Below are 23,960 nucleotides of genomic sequence, written 5' to 3' on the forward strand. Positions count from 1 at the left end.
CACGGGAACAAAGTTTCTGCTGGAGGTCAAGAAAACAGCCTCCCTCTCCTAGTCCCTCCAACACCTAATTCAGCTTACTTTCCCCATTTCCCACAACCCCAGGGAACTGCCCGAGTCATCACCATTAAGTGCTTTCCGACCATATCTAGGTCATTCTTCCAGGTGTTTGGCGATGGGCTGCCTCTGGAATTTAATTTCTCTCCCCACCACCAACCTCCAGTTCCCTCTTCCCTCTCCCCTTCTCGGTGCGGGCGGGGCAGAGGCGTTCGCGCGCCCAGGGGCTCATTGCCTGCTTGGAATTCGGGCTTGCTGCGCGGGCAGAGGATGCCGAAGAAGAAGCGCAGGGGCCGACTGGCCAAGGTTGGTACCTGGTCCTCTCGTAGTTGGCCTGAGTTCTGTTGGTCTATGGAGACGCGTGCCTTTCGCGGATGCACCCCACCTTCCTTATCACGTTCTGCCTCCTGGGAGGGGGGCATCTAAGGCCCGGAGGCAGGCTCAAAGGATGGGTACTTCAGGAGACTCCTCCCTGGCCCAAGCCGGCTGCGGTCTCCCCGCTTCCCCCCGCAGCACCCCGCGGCTGCCACCTTCTCTAGCAGCTACTGCTGAATGACGGCGCCGTCACTGTTTGGATTGGAGCTGGCGGCACAGACGGGACACAGGGGGTGGGCGAGTGGGGGAGGGAGGGTGTGGGAAAGGGGGAGGTCAGCGCTGGGCGGGCGCTCCGGGGACCCAGCGCTGCCCCCTCCAGCAGCAGGAGCAGCACAGCAGCACCACCAGCAGCAGCCGCAGCCACAGCGGCCACATCAGCGCATGCTAGCCGGAGACTGGCAGCTCCAGGCGGCAGAGAGCAGGGGGCCGGCGGAGCCCGCAGGAACCGAGGCGAGCCGAGCGCGCAGCCCGGCCGCCGCGGCCGCCTCGCAGATGCCATCACAGCAACAAAGAGCTCGCTGAGCTGAGAGCGACCGCGAGAGCTCGCTGGAAGCCGCGGCGTCGACTCCTGGAGCTAGGCTGCAGCCGGAGGAAGCGCGAGAGGGGTCTGGGAGAGCGGAAGGGACAGAAGATGGCCAGAAAGAGAGAGTCCCCCGGCATCAAGGGTGAGCCCCGTTCCCTTCCCAGCTCACCCCATCCCACCTCCACCCGCGCGGTCCTACCCTCCGGCCGGTTTGTTTACATCTGGGCTTGCCCAAGTGGAAGGCTGCCTGCCGAGCCCGAGTTTGCATCCTCTGGGGGGAGGGGGGGGGATGGAGGTGGGGGGGGTAGGACCTCAGCACTACTGCGCTCCCTTTTCCTCCGGGGACACTCTAACATGAGTTTTTCCCTTTTTTGTAACCTAGGGAAACCGGAGGACTCGTTTCTCCCACACCATCCCTTTCCCTACTCCTAGAGCGTGGATAGCTGTTGCACCTTTCTCCCTTCAGGGCAGTGGGGAGAGAAGCACACTGGCTCCTACGCAGGCTGGGAAATCTAGCGTCTCATCCTTCTCGGAACCGAGCTGTGTGTGTGTGTGTGTGTGTGTGTGTGTGTGTGTGTGTGTGTGTGTGTGTATGTGTGTCATGGTCTCTTCTGGCCCCCCACCCCCACCCCGCCCCGCCTCTTTATCCTTGGGGTGACTAGTTGTGCATCCATTTCCCTAACCTCCATCCTCCGGAGGAGATTGGAACTGTCAGGCTCTTCTTTTCCCTGATGGTCAAGGGTACTGGCTACTGCCTGGGTCCTTGCAGGCTGCTCCTCTCTTCCTGACCTGTCGAGGCGGGCAGTGACTTCCGTTGAGCCGTCACCCTGTTGCTCCTTTTGAACCAGTACTTCTAAAGTTGGAAAGTTCGGGGTTGGGGTGGGGGGTAGGGAGAAGCGATGGTAGGTAGGAAAGAGCGAGCTTGTCGCTGGGTCGACTTAAAGCATCCTGCAGCGGACCAGGGCAGGATCGGGAGGGAGCCTTCGAGACCGCATCCTGCCGTGGGATGTCCCCGGGACTCGCAGATGGCAGAGGTGCTTGTGCACCATCCTCCAGCGTCCGCGGCGCCCACTGGCTTGCTCCCTTGCGCTCCTGCGCTCTCGCTGGGGAACCAGCAGTGCCGGAGAGGTTGTCTGCAGCACTGCGGAGAGGTGGAAGCAGGTTTGACACCACGCTGGTTAAGGAAGGCTGGGCTCGGGCAAACTGGTCTAGGGATGGTGAAGAGGGGGAAGGCAAAGCGTTTGAGGTTGCATTTCAATCCTGCGGAGCTGATGCTTCAGGAGGCGGAGACACTGCACTGTGGGGTTATATAAAACAGGGTCTTAATTAATATGGGAGGGGGCGTGTTACTGGGATATATTGGCTTGGTCTATAGCAGAGCGCTTGACTTTGACATACTTCTTGCTTTTTCCCTAAGTCTTGTTTGTGAGAGCTTAGCTTCACTCTAGAGGTCACTAGGCGGACACAACTTTATCTCGATGCTTCAGTCTTGCTTATTAATTGCTCCGGTGTGCTCAAATCACATATTGAAAAGGGTTTGAAACAATGATACTTAAACCCTTAAGAGACATTACTACAAAACATCCAAGATATTTTGTTCGGAACTATAACAAAGGTATAACAATCTTATAGAGATGAATTCCCTTAAAAATACTTTAGTCCCTGTAAAATAGAAGGGCCTTACCCCTCTGATTTTTTCCCTTAATGAATTAGCAGGTCTGTTGAGGTAGGAGGGTAAAGAAAGAATGAAAATATATTAATCCATAAGCAGTTTCTTCTCCTTGATATAATGTCAACAGATTAGTCTAATTCCAGACCGACAAGGTGCATTGGCTGCACTTTTGTTTAGCTCCTTTTTTTAGTGGAAACATATGGCACAATGATGAAACAGAAGGATTGGTTTTCAGCAGTGCTTTTATGGCTATCTATTGGCAGGAATGCATTTCTTAACCATAAAGAATGGAGAAAATTTTGCACTTTTTTTAGTCTATGCTAACTGGAGACAATTTTTACTCTTGACACTGACATTGATAAACCCAATGTCTTGGTAGAAGCAGGAAAAGAAAAAGGAGATCAAATTAATAAGTGAGCTAGCATAAGAGATTTGATGATAAAACAAATGCCTCCCCTCCACCCTTCCAACCAAAGAAATTTTTCTTTTGTGCCCCAAGATGGAATCGTGTATATTTTCTTAAGTAAGTTTAATTTGGTATTGAAACAATTGAAGAATGGTAGTAGAGTTTTGTCATTAAGTGTTAACAGTTTTTCTGGAAGGGCTAATAATCAAGCTTTCCTAGGACATGTGGCTTCAAGAAATTTGCCTGTAGTTCTTTAAAAATAAGGTTTCTCGAGGTGCTTGTTTTTCTTAAAAGGAAAATTATGTTATTTAGCTCATATTTACTTGTATTTCTTTTCCTTCTCTACTAATGTTGAGGCTTTTTTAAAAACCCATTTAAAAATATTTCTGAGAAGGAAAAATACACATAAGCTACCTTTAAGGAAAGATAAAGTCTTACTTTAGCAAAGCAGGTTTAGTTGTTATATTTTATAAATGTCAGAAGCAAAACCAGGAAGTTGTAATCCATTGACTTGCCTCAATTTTGCTTTTTGAAAGAAGGCTCTACAAAGGATCTGACTGCAGACTTGCTGAACTGCCTCAGCTGTCTGTTTCTAAGCTACAACCAACTAGACTGGAACTGCCTAGTAGAAAACTAAATTGCTAGACTTTTATAAATTTTATTTTTGACAGGCTGCTAGGGTGAACTTTGTTGTATAATAAGCTCTAGGTTTAGCAATATTCCATGCTGTGCTGGTTGTCCTTTTATGTGAGCTGCTTCTCTGCTTAGCTACACTGCATGTGGGAAGAGATCATTCGTTGGTTGTGACAGGCAAGTTGCTTATTGGCTTCCAAAGTCCTTGTGATAGAGACTACATGTCTAGAATAAATAGAAATTGGGAAAAGGGAAATGTAATCTTAACACTGAGAGAAAGATAAGATGAGTTGGCAATATTTCCCAAGAGTTCCTGGCATTCATTTGTAATACCTCATCAAATGACAGCTTTTCAATAAGACGAATGGAGTTCATTAATTAAATTTTTATAATATCTTTAATGAAAAAAAAATGCTGTCATCCATGATCAACAAAAGTCTTATAATCACAGGTTAGTTACATTGGTTATAATGATATTAGTACCCTCCTAGTTTTTCAATATTAGTACAATTTCTTACTGAATTACTTTATGCTTAAAGGCGATGTTATGCTTGGATTTATCTGTTCACTTACTCTTCGATTCCTTCAACACATAGTTATTGAACACCAAATATGTAACAGCTTCTATGCAAAAAAATGATGAACATAACAGATAATGAACAGTACAATAGGTAGGAGCCTGGAGGAGGCAGATTAACAAATGAACAAGAAAATTTCACATAGTGTTTAGTACCATGAAGAAAAAAAAGCAGGATCATGTGCTAGGATGTGATTGTGGCCTTACTTTAGTTTGTCTGAAGAGGTGACACTTGAGATGGGAACCAAATGAAGAGTAATCTGCATGTCAAAAACTGGAGCAGAGCATTGCAAGCCTAAGGCAGGAATGAGGTTGTAGTTCAGTATGGTCAAGTACAGAGACCAAGCAGGGTTTGCTGGCGTGCAGTGTGTGAGGTAGAGACACGTGGGGAGAAGCCAAATCCCGTTGGCCATAAAAAGGAGCGTAGATTTTCTTTTCGGTACAAAGGGAAGCCACTGGCTATTCATTAGATGTTTGGTGTTATACTCCTTATCTGTGAGGATGATTTCAGGTAGAGTTGCTTTCCTACATCAGTTCCCTTAACCAAGTGAAACGATTCAATGGACTGTACTTTTCTAAAAGGTCTAGTTACACTCAAACATCCGCTTTCCCTGTTCAACAAAACGTCAAAAATATTTTGAGCTGAGAAGTTGATGGTGATGGTGTCTTCAGGAGTCTGCTTAAAAAGCAAATACTTCTAGAAAGAATGAGGACTAATTTAAAATTTTAAGAACGATTGTCAACTTAGTCACCTCTCAAGCCCCCAACAGCAAATAAATCTCAGAAAAATATACTCTAATGGTAGATGTGGGGATTATGAAGGGTCTGGAACAAGACTCTGCAGTAGACGGAATGTGGAAGGCAGCCTGAGGGGCTCCTAGGTAACTGAAAGGGATTTATGAAAGGAGTGTGGTGATGGGGCAGGGGACATGGGAAAGCCTCTAACACCATATCAGCCAATTCATGATTTTGCCAAGAGAAGTAGAAGCCTGATGTGGGAGTGTTCCAAGAGAAACACTCTAATTCAAGCACAAGGGAAGTTCAAATCAGGGTACATTTATCCTTTTGACTGGTCTTTTGCTTGTGAAGGATTTCTAACAATAAAAGCACATGGGCTTTTAAAAGATTTTTTATTTACTTAATCACTATTAGGTTGTTCTTATGGATTATAGACCTCACAGATGAAAATAACATGAGAGACTTAATGATAGAAACTGCCATTTTAGTGATAACTGATTTATATCTAGTTAGCAAGGAAATTTTGCTTTTGGGTTTCAGATCTTACTGTAGAAATATTGGCAGGGGGAAAATGGGGTCTGTTGGATGATTTTCTTCCTCTCAAGCATTTGTGACTAGAAGGTGCCATGATATTTAAGGAATGTATAAATAATTTTTATTATTTAAAAGCTCTTTACTTTGTAGTCCCTTCCCCAAACTGTCCGCTTCTTTGCCAAGGATCAATATTGAAAAATAAAATAAGAATTCCTGTAGCTTCAGGGCTTTGTTCACTCCTCTTTCTTTTTTGGCCATGAGTTCGTGCTCCAAGTGTCTCTTTTGAGGCTAGCAAGACTGGTAGTAGCTAGAGATTATGTAACTAAGAATGGGCTCTGTCCCATAGTGATACAGTAACACATGTGTTTATGACATCAGCTTTTTTCACAGTAGAGAATCATAGCATGCTAGAGTTGGAAGGAAGGCTCAGTGTTTATAGAGTTAGTGGAGGAATGATACAGTAAAAGGTGAGTGATGATGCCAAACATGAATAATCTATGTTTATAAGGAATTTGGTCAAGTTTATTATTTGGAGATACATATTCTATATAAGGCAAGAAATTATATATGTATAAAATAGAGCTCAGTTCCCAATTTATATTAACTTCTCTCTTTGTACATGTGAACATGGTGACATCTGCATTTTTCATATGAAGAAATTGAAACACAAAAACATTAGGTGCTCTCTTGAGGTCTAATGTAAATTGTGAAAGAGGCATTTCAAAGCCCAGTGACTCTTTTACCTTAGTCTACATCCAATATTTTGATATCTGTTTTCTTTCCTCAAGGTCTATCAAGTCTAACATACAAAGATAGATCATCAACTTTTTTCCCTGCTGAATCAAGAGGTTGATATATCTTCTTATACTTTTCCCAGACGTGTCATAACTTTATTGTTTGTGATGACTTTCAAAATCAGAAATATGTTGCTGACACAAAGTAGGCTAAATGCTCACAGATGCTAAGATGATATCGTATGAAGGTGATTGGGTTCTCTAGAGATGAGGAGGCAAGACAAGATGAACAAATGTTCTCCCTTTTTGAAATAATATAGCCAGGGAAAGATACATCTGTGTTAAACTCTGAGGTGGCTTATTTTGCAATTCATAAGGCAAGCCAGCCTTGGTAACCAGCCTCCAAGATTGGCCTTCAATGTTCTCCACCTCCTGGTATCCACATCCTTGTGTACTCCCTCCCCACAATAAATCAGGGCTGACCTTTGTGACCAAAAGAGGACAGTAGAAGGCTAGTTCATACAGAGAAGGCATTGCCACTTCTGCCTTGTTCTCGTGTACCCTTTGCTCTCTTGTATTGCCCACTGTTGGGAAAGCCAGGAGATATTTTATGAAAGCACTCAAATGTCCATATAGAGAAGCCTATGTGTGGGAGAACTGAGTCCTCCTGCTAACAGCCAGTACCATCTTGCCAGCCGTGTGACTGCCCTGATCTACCTTGGAAGTATATCCTCGAGACCCAGTCAAGCCTTCGGATGTCTGATCCCCAGCCAACATCTGACTGAGATCCGGGAGAAACCCTGATCCAGAGCTTTCCAATCAAGCTGCTTCTAGATTCCAGAATCACAGAAGCTCCAAAACATAATAAGTGCTCATTGTTGTCTTAAGCCACTATATTTTGGGGGGTAATTTATTACACAGCATTAGATAATGAAAAATCTGTGGATCATTTTATCTATACTGATGTGTGAATACTAGGAGAGTCATTACCAAAACAAAAACAATATAAAATCAGAAATATTGTAGCGTGAGAAAGTAAATACGTTGTAAAAGAATATATATTTTGAAACTCCACTATAATGGGATTTATCTACTTATTTATACAGTTATTGTAGGGTTTCTGTCTATAGCACATCTGCTACTTGCAAGCTCCTGGGAATGAAAGGAACACTCTAATTTGCAATATTTGTTTCTAATTTTAGCATAATCCTTAATTCCTAGCCCTCTTTCCTGGTTTAGTGATCTGAACTGAAAATCTAGAAGAAAACCTGAAGTTCTCTTTTCTGGTGTCCCTTCAGTTCTTTTTAGCGGCCTGTTTCTTTCTCTTCCCTTTTTGGCTTCCATGCTAGCTCCTCTGGTTCACTCAGTTTTGAAGGTACCTTCCAAACAGAACCAAAACCAGACAAAAAATCAAACAGCTAAAGAAACACAAAAACCCTAAAACCCCCCTAACCCACCAACAGTTCAAAACTTCACAGGCCCAAATTGTGAAGTCCCTTAAAACATAGAAGCTTCCAGTAAAAACCTCTCCAATTATATTTCTCAATTTCTCCCTACCAAGAAGTCCCTTCCTTCTCCCAGCCCAGCTAGTGCTTTCATGTATAACCTGAAGAGTGAGAAAAAAGATAAAGGAAAAACAAAACATAACAAAACAAAACTCTGCCATACTGTCTACTTCAGGATGAGATATTAGTCCATTTCATTTCACTCATTCATTCATTCAACATATACTGATTGAAAATTAACTCTGTATTAGCCATGATTCTGTGCTTGGGATACATCAGAGAACAAAATGGAGCCTTCACGAAGTTTCCTTTGTAGATAGGGAAGATACTGAACAGGGAACATCATACATTGTCCATGTTAAAAACCAGAAGCTAACGTGAGAAGGAAAAGTAGAGGGAGATCCAGAGCCTTGGCAGATGGGATGGTGGGAAAAATTTAGCTATAAATATTAATATTGTGATTACAGTAGACCTCATTAAAAAGGTAATATGGAAGGAGGTAAGGTAGTTATCTACAAAAGAGGAAGAGCCATCCAGAAAGAGAGAAGTGCCAGTGCAAAGACCTCAAGGTAGAGTATATCTATCACATTTGATGAACAGAAAGAAGACCAGTATGACTGAGTGGCATGAGTAAAGATAGAAACTGGGAGGTCCGAAAGATGAGCTCAGGCCAGGTTACACGCTTGCCCCTTTAGGCAATTTAAAGGACTTTGGCTTTTACCCTGAGTTAACCATTGCAAGTTTGACAGAAAAATAATACCATTGGACATATTTTAAAAGAATCATCGTAGCAACTGTGTTGAGGATATCCTGTAGGGACAAGGATAGAAGCTGGAACTCTGTGAGGAGTCTTCTGCAGTGATTCATTTGAGACATGATAGTTGCCTTATTAGGGTTGTAGCAGTGGAGGGCAGGACAAATGGAAGCACCCTAAATATATTTTGAAGGTGGTATGATTTCTTGAACCAGCAGGATGTGTAGTGTGATAGAAGTAAGGATCATGGATGACTTCACTGGTCTTGACCTGAGCAACCAACAGAATGGAGATGCCATCAAGTCATATTGGAGGATTGTGGATGGAGCACATATAGAAGGAAAAATCAGAAGTTTAGTTTGGACATGTTTGGATTTGAAATATTTATTTGATATCAAAGTAGAGATGACAAGTAGGAAGCTTGATATATGACTCTGGAGTTTGAGAGAGAGGCCTGGACTGAAGATAAGAATTTTGTACTCATTGACACTTAAGTGGTATTTAAAACCATAGATAGGATGATATACCTAGGGAGTGAGTGCAGGCTGAAAGAAGCCTGGGTTTCTTCATTATCAAGAGGTGGGGATGAAGAGGAGGAACTATTATCGGAAAGGAACAACTGGTGAGTAAGGGGGAAATCAAGAGGGTGGGGTTCTTGAGCCAAGGGAAAAAACCTGTATCAAGGAGGAGAATGATCAGTTGTGCCTAAAGCTGCTGATAGGTCAGGTAAGATGAGAGCTAAGAGATGATCACTGGATTTATTCATGTTATGGTCACTGATGAGAGTTGTGGTACAGTGGGGACAGTGATAGTTTGAACGGAATAGGTTGGGAAAGAATGGGAGAAGAGACATTAGAGGTAGTGAGCACAATCAACTAATTTGAAAGGATTGGCTACAAAGGGAGCTATAGCTGGGAATGGAGAAAATAGAGTGAAGAAAAAGCTTATTTTTCCTTTTTTAAGATGGGAGAAATAATGGGGTTTGTCCTTTGTTTTCTGCTTGCTTTTTGTGATGGTTTTTAGCCTCTCCCTAACTATTTTATCCTTTGACTGCTTTTTATGACAGTTTCCTGAAGATGTAAGGATGAATTAGTGTAAGCTGCCCTTAAAACAATTATAATTATGTTTATATTCTATATTTTATTTCTTTAAACACATTATCTTTAAAATAATTAAATACAATATTTAGAAAGGCATAAAATGGTCTTCTGAACAGAATATTTCATAAAGTATGTTAGTATTGGATTTTGCCACAACAGGAAAAATTGCCACGGGAGAAAAGTTTGCTCGTTTTGTGTAATTGGCTGCAGTAGTTCATTCTCTTAGTTGGGAAACAGAGAAGGAATTAAAGAAAAAAAATCAAAATATTTTGCATAGAGGCTAGCTGTGAGAACAGTGAATAAGAAGAAAAGAAGCAATTTTATAACGTCTAGAGGCATTTTTGATTGTCCTGAATGGGGTGTTGCTACTGGCATCTAGTGGGTAGAGGTTAGCAATGCTGCTAAACATTCTACAATGCACCGGACAACCCCTTACAACAAAAACTAATCTGGTCCAAATGGTTGGCAGTGTCAAAGTTGAGAAACTCTGGGCTAGCCCTATCGTTCCTCCTTTCTTTCAGAGAGAAGCTAGAAAGCTACTTCCCAAACAGGAATCCAGAAGAATTTGTTCACATTATTTATCTTTAGACAAGGTACAACTTTCAAACCGACAATTTGGTTTCAAAATGAAACAGAGGGTGCATGAGTGGTTCAGTGGTAGAATTCTCTCCTGCCATGTGGGAGACAGATCGGTTCGATTCCCGAACCATGCACCGGAAAAAAAAATTTTAAAGACAGGTCTTTACCGTCCTTACCTCTGTTTTCTCATCCCCTCCCTGTGCTGGTTTTCCCATCATACAGTGAAGTTTTACAAACTTTGGTAGTTTCCCATTGGGGAAAAAAATCACTAGTTCCATTGAGGACCTGCAATTGCATATCGCTGATTTCTATTTAGCATCTGCCTGAGAAGTTTGTGAAAGATGGGGTTGATAGGCTGATTTGTTTAACTCTGACTCTACAGTTCTTTAATGTGAAAGGATGGGTTGCCTCCTAGCCATCTTTCTGTGGCTTCTTTTGGCTCTTTGGACTTTAGAGAAGTACGCTATTGATAACCCAACCTTCAAGGGTTACTTTCTCTGATATGGAAGGAACTTCTCTAAGGGAATCAGTACTAGTTCTGAATACTTGCTGAATGGAACATTTCCTGTAGGATAAAAAACTTTAATCAAATTTTAAAAGAAGCAGTTTAATGCCTTTTAAAAACTGAAAGGGCAGTTTCTTTATATAAAATCTAAATTCATGGAAATGCATTTCAGCATTAAAATCCAAAGGTTAAAAAATAAGGCTTAAAAACTAATGTTTTTATTAAAATTTTATTAAAACACTTATTATCACTCCAGGTTTGCCTTAATAATGCAAAAGCTGTATTATGGTTAGTCTATGATTATATGCATTTTGTGGATCTAGGTTTTAAAATATCAAAATTTAAAAAAATGGTAAAAACTACTTACTGGACATTCATGCCTCACAAATTCTAGTATTAGCATATTTCACACTGAATTAAGTCCTTTTTTTCTTCTTATTCACTGTTCTCAGCCGCTTTTTCACATTTCTTTTGTTTGGCTACACAAGAATGTCATCACATTTATTTCCCATGGCAATAACATTGATTCTGCTGATTTAGCACCTTCAGTGAAATAGTGTCAGTGACTAAAGAAGGACAATTATGTTGTTTTTAAAAAAACCTTGATCATAAATAAATGTGTCCAAGAGTATTTTAACTGTATGAGATAGGATAGACTTGAAGTTTTATAGAAGAGCTTTGGAATCCATTTATCTCCCTATTCTTAACTTCTAAGAAGTCCTTGCATTAAATGTATTACTTGCTAAAATCTTATGGAAATGCTGTATCTAATAATTATCACACTCCCCATTTTCAACTTTTGGCAGTAGTAAAAGGTAGAAAAGTATACTAATTAGAAATAATAATTTATTAAAGCAAGTCTCTCGAAAGTCTAATGGGTAATAGCTTTGAGCTAATTGCTAATACTATGTTAAAGTATTAGAAAAATTAGAATATTTTTTCCCTTGTTTCCTTTCTTTCAGTGAACCTATTTAGTGAGATTATCTTACATTTCTGGAAATTGGGTTTCTGTATATATTGAGGTGGAGAATCTAGACAACTGTCATAGTTGGAGCAGTGGCTCAGGAATTCTCAGGAAGACCACCAGATGGCGGAAGGGAATGAGATGGTATCCTTGAGTTACTTTATGGGTGGCAGGGGCAGTTTGTGAGGAATTTCTTTCATTCTTTTACATAATGCTAATACTTTTTCTTGGATTAATCCATTCCCTGAAATAACCCTTCACCCAGCTTGTGTTATTTTGGGCCCCTAAAAGTGCTTTTGTTCATTTGTTCTTTGGTGTTGCAACACTGACTGGCACTGAGAAATATTGCAAGGAACACCCTTGTAGAAAGTTGGCATTGTATTAAGTTCAAGGATGTTATTTCTTGTGCTGATCACTGTTTTACTCGGTATCTGCATTAAGAGAACATGTTGGAGAAGTTTCTCTGAAGCCAGGGATGGACAGTGCAGGCCACAGAACTCACTGTTTTTTTCCACTATGGGTAGAAAGTTAGGAAGCTCAGAACCAACATTCAGCTCACTTCTTACTCAAAACTATGGAATTGTAAGTCATGCATTGTGACATCATCTAGTTTTTTATATCCTTATTTTCCCCTTATTGTTTTTCTTTATAAACTTATTCTATTGCATTGTGTATGTTTTTTTGTTTGCTTGTTTGCATGGACAGGCACTGGGAATAGAACCTGGGTCTCCAGCAAGGCAGGTGAGAACTCTGCCTGCTGAGCCACTGTGGCCTGCCCCATTGTATGTATTTTTATAAATTATTTAAAAATTTCTTAGGAAGAAAATGAATTGTAAACAATACTGGGTGAGATTAAATTCATAGAGGTTAAATAACTACTCAAAGTTATAATCTAATAATTTGCAGAACTAGTATTTAAACCTAGATCTAGCCTTAAAACAGTTCATACAAACAATATGACATTTAAAATATATTGGGAAGCAAGTGATCATAGGTCTTAACCCCACTTTTTTTTTTTCCATTTTGCAGGTTACTATCTAGTCCTTGTTCCTGTATAATTTTCCATAGTTAAGAGTTTACTTATTTGCATCTTTATTCATCCTGTTGCACAAGCCAATCACCTGGGGTCATGCTTAATTCTACCTTGCCCCTTCACATCCCCTTTTCCAGGCCTCTTCTCAACCCTGATTAAGTCAATCACTGCTCTTGTTCCTAAATATCTTCTTTTCTCTACTTCCAGTGCCACAGATTTTAATTCAACACTCATCATTCCTACTATGGATTAGAACCACCTATGCACTAACTGGTCTCCTTGCTTCTGGGCTAGATTTCCTCCAATTTATTTTTCATACCACTGCAAATACAGCATTCCTAAAGGGCAAATCCAATCATTTCACATCCCTAAACCCTATAATGGCTCTCCATTATCTACCCAGGACAAAATCAAAATTCCTTAGCAAGGTATAAAAGGCTCTTTAGAATCTGACCATCATGGACTTTTCAGCTTTGTCTCTCACCACTTCTCCACATCCACCTTAAGTTTAAAGATCCCATCACCCTAAAAACTGGTTACAACACACAGTCTTTCATGCTTCTTTGCCTGTATTATTCTCTTTTGGTAATGCTGAAGATTCCTATTTATCTTTTGAGATTTAACTCAAATGCCACTTTTTCTGTAAATTTTCCCCATCTTTCTCAACCTTGTCCTTACAGGTACAGTTAAGCACTTCCTCCTTGGTGCTCCCGTAATGGCTTGCACATACCTCTATTAGAGCGCTTATTTGGACTTTGTTGCAATTACATGTCTATCTCCTGTCTCAGTCCTCTTGTGGGCTTTGGGCCCTACCTCTGCCTAAAGCAAAAGGAACCAAAAGACTGACAGGAAATCAGTCAGTGGCTGGACATCCCAGAGTCAAAGTGGCACTTTCATCTACCTCCACCAAGCATTGTTCTGGTGACGGCTATTGGACAGTTTCAGACCAGTCAATTTATGCTTTGGTTGACTGAAAGAATGATACTTGCTCCCAAGCTAGTCTGCTGGAAATGTCAGCTCTTTTCTAGGGCTGCTTCCAATCTGTATCTCTGCATCTTGGATTAACTTTTCTGAATCAGATGTGGCTCTGCATCTATCATCATGTGCCTAGAGTGGGACTTGAGTTTTATGTGATTGCAACAGTAGGTGCTGCCACCTCAGTGCCATGCCCCTATTTGTCATCCATTCCTCTTGCTGCCTCCCTAGAGGCTATTCTTTATATTCAGGTACTCCTTGAGGGCCCTGATTGTGTGGTATGTACCTATTTATCCCAAATATCAAGTACAATTCTGGGCCTATCATAGATACTAAATAAATCTTTATGAAATGAATCAAGTCTATATATTCTCTATATTTTTACATTCCTTGTAATTATGATTTTAATGATTTGATAATGCTCTATTGCATTGTTTTAATATAACTGGCATACTTAACTGACTTTTTCACATTTTCTCTGCAAATATAACTCTCTAGTGAACATCTTTAAAAGTTTTTTTTCCAATTGTGTTGAAATAGTAAAGGAGTACCTGACTCTAAAAATTAAGTGTGGGCTGATAAAAAGGAACATGGATTTGTTATTAAAAATATCCAGGCATTTGTGCTGACTGGATGTTAGAAGATTTGGTGTTAATCTTAGCTCTAAATCTTAGTAGCATTATCTAGAAAAATGTTACAAATTCCCAGAAAGTTACCCTATGGATAAGATATATAATAATAGCTTGATTTATACCAAAAAAAGGTATAGAAATCATGCTAAATTATCTTCCTTTAACTGGAACTGTTAAAGTTTATAGTTCAAGGATCATTCACTTTTCTTTCTGTTCTATATGTCCTTTATTGATGGTAAATTCTCACATGAATGTAAAATAAAGCCGTTAATGTCTTGCAAGTAGAGATTATGAAATCTTCCTCATGGCATAACACTTAGTAAGTGTTCAATCGTATATTTGTTGATGACTAGATTTTAAGACGCAATTCTTTGAAAATTACAAATATGAATAGAACAGATCTCTGGTGCTGACCACTGAACCGAACCCGGATACAGCTCAGAGTGGGTATTGCTTCTTCCTGTAGCAGGAAGAGTTACCAGACCATACCTGAATAATTGTAAAGTCAATCTATTTCTGGACAGTTAGGAATTGGCTATTATTTTGATATATCTTTAAGATTTCAAATAGGGAACTGATCAACTCATCAAAAGTTTATTGTAGTAAAAATGTTGATTCTGTAATCTATAGGAAATAACTAACTTTTGGGTGAGATCTTTGAGTATTTTTTGAAATGCTGAAATCTGGTATGCTTTGGACAGGAAAATTCTGATGTAAAATGCAGACAATGGGATAGGGGTGTGGTGAACAAAATATTAAATGATACCCTTAGGCAATGTCTTTTCCAAAGGATTTATCACTATTATTTGGGGATAGATTGAATTAGTTCCTAATGAACAACTTCTCCGTGTTTGGAACCTTTTGAATCTCATAACTCTAGAATTACTTCTGAAACATCTGAAGAGATATCTTTATCGTTCTTTCTTTCCTTCCTCCCTCCCTCCTTCCCTTTCTTCCTTCTTCCTTTTGTTATAATTATTTTCTTATTTTGGGTTAGTCTTGCTTAACAAAAAGTAATTTATTGAAATTGGTTTCATTAAAAACTGTAGCTCTGTAATGCCAGTTATAAATTTAAGAATCTCAAAACTAATTTATATGTTTGTGTCCAACCTTATACATTTCACTGAGATCTGGAGCAAAATATTATCCTTTGGAAAACCAACCTTATATCCAGATTGTTATCATTTAACATTGTGGGTTTAATACTCCATTTCTTTATACAAAAATGGTTTTAAAAAATAGTACCATATACCTTCTGCCTGTTTCTGTTGCACTATTAATTTTCTTCCAAGGTATAAAACCTTTATAAATGTTATCTCATTCATCTTCAAGAGGCAGGGGAAATTTGAAGATGCTGTTTTTTTCCCTTTCTAAAAATGAGCAAGCATAGAACCTTTGTGGCATACTATTAAATCACATATCACTCAACTGATTTCATTATAAATTTGAGAATCTTTTAACGTGTGTCATATTGACACTTTTTTGAAAGGTTGGCCTATAAATGAAATGTTATTAAGATGGGACTCCAGCTTTCCTATTTTTCTGTTTCTACTCCATAGGCAGTCAGATGTAGAAGATTCTGTTTTTTTTAACATTTATTTTTGTTTAGAGACACTAATGACATTTGAATGAGAAAACTCATGCTATATTTAAACATGTCCCTTTATCTTCCCTTCAGAACTTCATTTTGAAATTTTTCAGAAGTTGATAATTTCCATTATGATGTCTAGCTTCTCTCACCTGCTTTAATATTGATTGTGAAATTCATGTCTGATACTCAGTACATTCTTTAAATGATGAAACTTGAAATAGCCATCAATATAAAAGTTAAAGTTTTAAAATAGTTTCCAATCAAATTGCTGATCAGCAAACTGTGATATGTAGCTGAGGAGTCATTAGAGTTAAACTCAGGTGTTGAAAGTAGGAGAGATTTTTGAAATGGTTTTGCTCAACTCCATTTGCAGATAAGAAATGTAGGCACAGAGAGGTAAAAATTACCTTTCCAAAGTCAAACAGTGCTGGAACAAGGCTGGACAATTTCAGATCTGACTTTCAGTCCAATGCTGCTTTTCACCTCATGCTCTCCCATTCACTTGTTATCCATGGGATGACATGACAGATGGAATGACTGAGGTCTTCCATTTATGGCCTGGAATGGGAGTATTACTGTGTGTGTGTGTGTGATATGTGTGGGTACACACGTGCAATTCCTCCCAACCCTAGTGTTAACAGTAGAGGAAGGATACTTTAACTTTGCCTATTCATATCTTAAGTCTCAGCTTCAAACTTTTTCTGACATCCCTCCTTGTCAATACTATGTGTTCCCATACCTCCTTGATGTTTCACTTGCTGCAGTATTCATAAATTTGTATTGTGATAGCATGTTTACTTGTCTTTCTTCCCTTATAGTAAACTTCATGCCACACTTGTACCTTCAATAGTTTGTAACACAGTGCCTCACTCACGCCTGCTGTTCTGCAGTTATTCATTGAAGAAATAAATGAATAAATATTACCTTTTATTTTAAGAAAAGAAAACAAATTGGAGTAGTTATAGGGATAAAATATCTTATTTTAGGAAGAATAATCGTGTATTTCAATTCAAATTCCCATCATGCCTGGTAAAGTGTTCCCCAAACAATTTTTCTGGACACATTTTTAAAGTATCTTCCCAAAGAATGCCCCATTTCTTTTTTTCTGGACTTTGAGCTCAGACTGATATGTATTCAAATTCCATCTATGTGATTTAGGACAATTTACCTTTTTGAACTTTATTTTCCTTATCTGAAAAATGGGGACAATAATACCTACAGGTCCTAAATAGTCACAGGACTATTGTGAGGATTTAAATGACATAACAAATGGCAAAGTATATAGCATAATGTTTTCTGTAGTAGGTATTCAATAAATGTTCAGTCCTTCCCCTTTTTGCTTCCCTCCTTCCCTCCCTCCTTCCCTCCCTTTCTTCCTACAGCCAGCCAGCCTTCCTTCCTTTTTTTCTTTCCTTTCTTCCTTCCTTTCTTCCTGCCTGCCTGTCCCTACATTCCCATTTTTGGAAATTAGGGAATTACAGAAAATGAGAAGCACAGGCAAAGCTGTTTCTTTCTTACAGCAAAGGTATTCTACCCAGTGAATTACCTTCCAGCCTCAGCTTGCCTCCAGGTTGGTCTCTGTTTTTTTTTTTTTTCACATTTCTTTTCCCTGCTCTATTTGTACTCACAACTAACCATGTTTACCTTCTGTTTCCTACAATGGTTTGCCTGAAATGCAATTATTCTGCCATATGCCTGATGGTCAGCAAGTTTTCTACAGCAAGGTAATAGCAAAGGAAGAGAGTGAGAGCAGAAAAACCTAAGCGTTCCAAAGGCAGTAAAACTTTAAGAGGTTGTGTTGCTTGCAGCGGGTTGTTCCAGGAGCAAGGCCTTGGGAATTCAGGGCCTGACTGGAAAGAAACAGGGAAGGTCACAGCTGCTAATTTTTCCTGCTCTTGACTGTTAAGGATACTGCTTCATTATTTTTCAATCAGGCTATACTGCAAAACATTTTTAATGGGGATTATAATTAATATTTAAAGCAGGCCTAATGTGAAAAATAAGAGGTGAGCCACATATCTGAATAAAAGAAAATCATAAAAATAAATTGAATTAATAAAATTAACATCTGAAGTAGAGGGCTCTCTTGACAATCTTGCCTAGGAATAGGAACTGAGCTAGCATGAGGAAGCAGTGGTCAGGCTGCTCGAGGTGGATTGTGGATTAGATAAAGGATGATCAACCTAAGAGTTATTAAGGTCTTCAAGAGCGTTAGGTTCAAAATGAGACTAAATTAACTACTAAGCTACCATTAGATCCTAGTGATCTTGAGTCCTCAGGTTGCAAAATGCTATTTGTAAAACAAATATTTATACCTTTGTAAATTACTATGATATTATTTCTTAGGCTTAGGGACAAGCTTGCTCAGATTGGTGGTGGGAGAAAGATTAGGACCCCTGGTTATTTAACTCAATTGGGCTCCTCTGATGTAGAGTTACTCAGCCTTGGCACTTCTGACATTTTGGGCTGGGTAATCTTTTGCTGTCTTATGCATTGTAGAATGTTTAGCAACAACCCTAACCTCAGCCCACTAGATGCTAGTAGTGCCCTCTGCAGTTGTGACTAACAAGAATGTCTCCTGATGTTGCCACATCTTTTCTGGGGCTAATGGCCCCTCTTTTTGGGGAACCTCTGCTCTAATTAAGGAGAGATAAAAGAGAGATAATTATCTGTATATCTCTAGATTTTCCCATGGATCCACCAAAAGACTTGAAAATTGATCACAGAAATTACTCTATTCCAAATTGAGTTTTTATTCATCCATTAAGCATTTTATTCACTTTCTACACATTTTGTGCTAATCCTGGGAGGTACAGAAATAAGTATAATCTGAACCCTACCTTCAAGGAGCTGTTTTCTACTGTAGGGAGAAAGTAATGCCTTAATGGTACATTACAGTACAAGGCTAAGTGCGATGGTATGTCTCCAGCCCATAATAAGGCGCAGCAGAACTACGAAGTTGTGACCTTCCTGCTAACCCTAGGGGAAGCGTATCGTTTAAGGCTTCATTGAGAAGGGAGCAACCATATGAGATTGTAGTTCAAGCCACGAATAAAACCAATCTCCCTGACATCTAAAATGTAGCATTTTGATACTGTATTTTCTGCCTGTTTATTTTTATTTTATGTGTTCACGTTTTCTTACAATATGACTGATGATTCTTGAATAAGCTGGTTCTCAAAGTATGGTCCCCAGACCAGGAGCATCAGAATCACCTAGTGTAGTAGTTAGGTTCAGGCGTCACCTTGGTGAGGTGATGGGGCCCAGTTGTTGTGTTGCTGTGGATTTAAATCATCAGCATGTGCATTTCATCTGCACTGATTAAATCATCAGCATGTGCATTTCATCTGTCACTGATTACATCTGTGGCCAGCGAAGGGGAGGGCCAGTGGCAATGAGTGAGGCTTAAAAGGAGAAGTTAGAAAAGAGGAACTCAGAGCCGCTCACATCCAGGCATGTGCTAAATGACTTTAAATATTATTTCATTTAATCCTCACAACAACTTTAGGAAGGAGCTTAGAGGTACTTAGCCCTGGATTAAAGTCCAAATACCTGTGAAGTTTAAAAAATGCAAGTTTCCCAGGCCTTGCCTTTGACCTATTGAATCAGAAACTACAGCAACTAAGTATGTATCATGACCGAAAATCACTGAAGTAGGTATTTTTATTTGTGTAGTTTACAAACATGAGAATTAAGGCTTAGAGAGGTTACATAACGTGACTAGGGGTTCTGACCTAGGACAAGGTGGAACAAGTATTTCAACTGTTTATTAACCAAATACTTATTGAGTGATATTGAGTAATTACTGAGTCTGTTTGACTTTAAAGATTAGGCTCCTAATCATTAGGGTAAATTCTGTTTATGTGTTCTATCAGAAAAAAAATGTTTTTTTAAGGAGAAAGAAAGCTAATATTTGCATAGTGATTTTATAGTTTCTTTACAAAGCATAACAATCTTGCAATGTTATTATCATTCCTAGTTTACAAATTAGGAAACCAAGGCTGAGTGAGATTGTATGATTTGCCAAAAATTATACAGTTTTAGTCCTGGAGACAAGGTCATGAATCCAGTTCTTCCGACAGAATTTCAACTTTTTCCCACTCGACTTCATTGCATATCAATGTAAAACATTGGAATAAGGAAGCGGGTTATGTGATATTTGCAGGATTATTTTCCTGATCATTAAATTTACTTACACATTGTATGCAACAAGCATAGAATTTATGATTGGATTTTATTCTCCTAAATCCTAAAAAAGAGTGTCGGTGAATTTCCATTTTCCAAATATGAGAACTTTAGCTTATAGGTATACTGACAGTACTCTAATTCACTGTTAATTCAGAATATATTTACTAATTTTACTGATGCAGGTTTTTATCTTCTAATGTGATTGGTACCTAGACCGGTTTACTAATGAGGCAACTGAGGCAGACAGATTTCCTCGTACCAGGAAGAACGCACTAGGGTAGTGCTGCTCTTGCTGACACCACCCTTCCAATTCATCACCTTCCTCACAGGCCCTTCCCACCCAGGGCTAAAGCACAGCAGATGCTCAGAAAAAGGACCACTTCTTTCTAAAGAGACAAAGCCACTGGGGCTAAGGGTCTAAAGCCCTTTATTTTGGAATTCTTCACTCCAGGTACCTGGGTGACAATTCAAAAAGATAAATTCTTATTTAAAGAGCTTTATTCAGACATAAATTTACATGCATAACAGAACGTGGAATGGGAGATGTCCTGTTGCCTTAATATTTGAGAGCTGGGCAGGCCACGGTGGCTCAGCAGGCAGAGTTCTCGCCTGCCATGCTGGAGACCCCCGGGTTCGATTCCTGGTGCCTGCCCATGCAAAAAAAAAAAAAAAAAAATTGAGACCTCAAACCTAAGACATTGGGTGACAATTTCCCCTGCATTCTAAAGAGAGGTGATAGATATGTCCTACTGGTGGGGGGTGGGGGGAGGAAAACAGTGGGAAGGTATGGAGAAGGTTCTGTTTTGTTCTTTTATTCTTTTTTCAACCCCCCTCCCGCCACTTTCCATTTCTGGATCATAGGGATTAAAAAAGAGGGTCATGTTTATAATTCTCTTTTGGCTATCATATGCTGCCTCATGGCTGGCTCCCAAATGTTGGATCTCTCAAGGTACATTTGTGGATTCTTGTGACATGCTCAGGAAGGTCCTATTCCGTACAGTTTTCCAGCAATGGACAATGAACTCTTTAGGAGTTATTCTTGAGCTGGCAGGAGGGGAGACAATGTAAATCAAATGTTGGGTTAACGGTTTTAAAAACTTAATAATGCAACTATTATCATGAAAATAAATCTGAAAGAGATACTGTCAAGGGTAGAAGCAGAAAGAACCGACAGAAAATATTTTAATGCAATGATGGGAGAAAAATTGAGCTGATTCCTGATTTGCCACTGAGTCCGGCTCATTTAATAATGAATAATGAGGGGCCCAAGTTCTTCAGATAAATTGTAAGAGAAAGAAAGGGGTGAAGGAGGATCCTGCTTTCTGATTTATTAATAATTTAGAAAACTGCTATAGTTGGATGGCTTCATTTAAATGAGAGGTTAAGTTAGTTTCCACTTTAACTTTGAAATTCAAAAATCCATACTGTGGGGAGTGACTTTTTAAAGCTTTCTTTTTAATTTTGAGGTAATTGTAGATTTACAAGCAGTTGTAAGAAATACTAGGAGATCCTGCTTATCCTTCACCTGTTTATCCTTCATCCTTACCCAGGGGTAACACATTATATAGATAGAGAACAATAACACAACCAGGAAATTGACATTGATACAATGCATTGATGCCAAAAGTCTATATAAATCTAATAGATATCACCAATTTTACATGCACTTATTTGTGTCTGTTTATTTAGTTTGATGCAGTTTTATCTTATGCGCTGACTTGTGTGATGTTTCCCACAGCCAAGGTACAGAACAGTTAATGAAGGAGAGATCTTACTTTCGTTTAGACCCTTTACTCTCCCCACTTAGAAAATATAATTGTCTTAAGTATTTCCTCTACGTGCATTGAGTACCACATCAGATGATGTTAGCATTTTGCTCCAACTATCAAATGAGATTTAGGGAACTCATAAGAAGAAGGATATTTTGTTATATTTAACCTTTTCTTACCCATTCCAACGTTGTTCTTTCCTTTCTGAAGTTCCAAGCCTTCTTTCACTATCCTTTCCTTTCTGTTGAGAGCACTTTCTTTAGCCGTTTGTGAAGGATATGTTTACCAGCCACAAATCATCTTAGTCTTCCTTCTTCTGGAATGTCTTTATTTTCCCTTCATTCCTGAATGATATTCTCTGCAGAGAATTTATAGTTGACAGTTCTTTTCTTTTAGTACTAGAAAAATGTGCTACTACCTTCTTGTCACTCTGCTTCAGATGAGAAATCTGCTGTTATTCAAATTTGAATTGATTTTCTGTAAGTCGTGCACTGTTTCTCTCTGGCCGCTCTTAAAATTTTTCCTTTGTCTTTAATTTTGGTAGTTTACCTATGATGTGTTTTAGGCTGGATTTATTTGGTTTTGTCCTATTTGAGGTTTTCTCAGCTTCTTGAATCTGTTGGTTTAAGTTTGTGTGTGTGTGTGTGTGTGTGTACACCAAATTTGAGAAGTTTTAAGCCATTATTTCTTTGAATAATCCTATTCTCTCTGTGTCCTTGTTTTCTGGAATTCTGATGATATGAAGTTAGCTGTTTTGTTATTGTCCCACAGGTCCCATAAGATTTTAAACACATCGTAAAAATATTCTAATAAGCGATTATGAATTCTCCTGCAGCAAATGAAATATAGACCATCTCAGTGAAAATAACTAAATAGGAATTATGGCACTGAAATATAAAGTAAATAAAATAAATGCATACCGGTAGTCTCAAGAGTAGAGTGGAGATGATGAAGGATAGAATCAGTGAACTTAAGGATAGATCGATAGAATTTACTGAAATTGAATAACAGAGAGAAAATAAAAAGTTACAACTTAGGCATCTCGCCCCAGACCTGCAATTAGACATTTCTCTAAAAAGTCTAGTCTTATAGACTTTTTCAAGATCCCAATCTGAGTACTAGAGTTTCCTGTTATTACTGTTTTAAGGCGTTTTCATGAACTGAGGTAGAATATATATTTCTGTTTGTATATAGGGATGAAAAAAGATTAAAATATATCTTTAATGCTGACATTTCTAATTCATGTTCAGGATGAGAGAGTCTTACTTAACCTCTTCTCTGTTATGTCTTCTATATTCTTTCTGTATTTTCTTTCTTTCTCATTGAAGATCCTGGTTCTCAAAGTGATGAATTAGATCACCCCACAATTGCTTTATCCCCATTACACCCACAGTAGTCTCAGAATAACATAATTAGTACCACTATCAATTATGATTATGGAGTAATTAAATTCATTTTGAATATGCTTCCCCTAGTCTATCCCCCATTTAAAAATAATTTCACTATTTATTCACATTGTCAAATCATATAACCGTTACATCTTATACTTTCTCCCTTTTAGCCCTTATTTAGCATTCATTCTATAAGTAACTATTATATTTAGTCTTCAACACCAATCATTATGCCAATGTCTCTGTAGTCATTTTGGTTGTTTTCTAATACTTTCCTCAGGAAGGGCTCATGAGAACAAGATTCCCTAAGTTTTTGCATGTTGATAATAATTTGTACCATTTTTAATTGAAGGTTAGATTGTTGGATACAAAAATTTTTGACTCTTACTTTCTTCTCTGATAATTTAAATGTTAATGCCTATTCTTCTGGATTAAAATATTACTTTTTTTTCTTTACATGGACAGACACTGGGAAATGAACCCAGTTCTCCCGCATGGCAGGCAAGAATTCTGCCACTGAGCCACCATTCCACCGCCCAAGTATTACTTTTAAATGACTGATAATAATCTAATCTACTTGCTCTTTTTGCCTTGATAGTCAACGGATTTTTCCTGTACCATTAATATTCAGTAATTTACCAGAGTATGTCTTGGTGTTGGCCATTCTGAGCTGATAAGTTAAGATGCATATTGTATTCTTTCAAATTATAGTTTCATTTTCTTTATTA

At 39.0% G+C, this 23,960-nt stretch overlaps 1 protein-coding gene across 11 annotated transcripts in view; it reads left to right on the forward strand.

Moving 5' to 3' along the window:
• Positions 1–5,165: 5,165 nt before the first annotated feature.
• The window catches only part of SLC44A5 (solute carrier family 44 member 5), a 320,175-nt gene continuing 301,380 nt past the window's right edge, over positions 5,166–23,960 (forward strand). For 4 of the 11 annotated variants that reach the window (XM_077120600.1, XM_077120597.1, XM_077120601.1 and 1 more), the window contains exon 1: positions 5,890–5,979. The gene's annotated coding sequence lies outside the window, so the exon portion shown is untranslated. Of the gene's footprint in view, positions 5,292–5,889; positions 5,980–17,189; positions 17,455–23,960 lie in introns of those variants that run through there. The other 7 variants (XM_077120599.1, XM_077120603.1, XM_077120594.1 and 4 more) reach the window with 4 other exon arrangements.

The sequence above is a fragment of the Tamandua tetradactyla genome, chromosome 11, assembly GCF_023851605.1.
Source record: "Tamandua tetradactyla isolate mTamTet1 chromosome 11, mTamTet1.pri, whole genome shotgun sequence".
NCBI classification, from domain to species: Eukaryota; Metazoa; Chordata; class Mammalia; order Pilosa; family Myrmecophagidae; genus Tamandua; species Tamandua tetradactyla.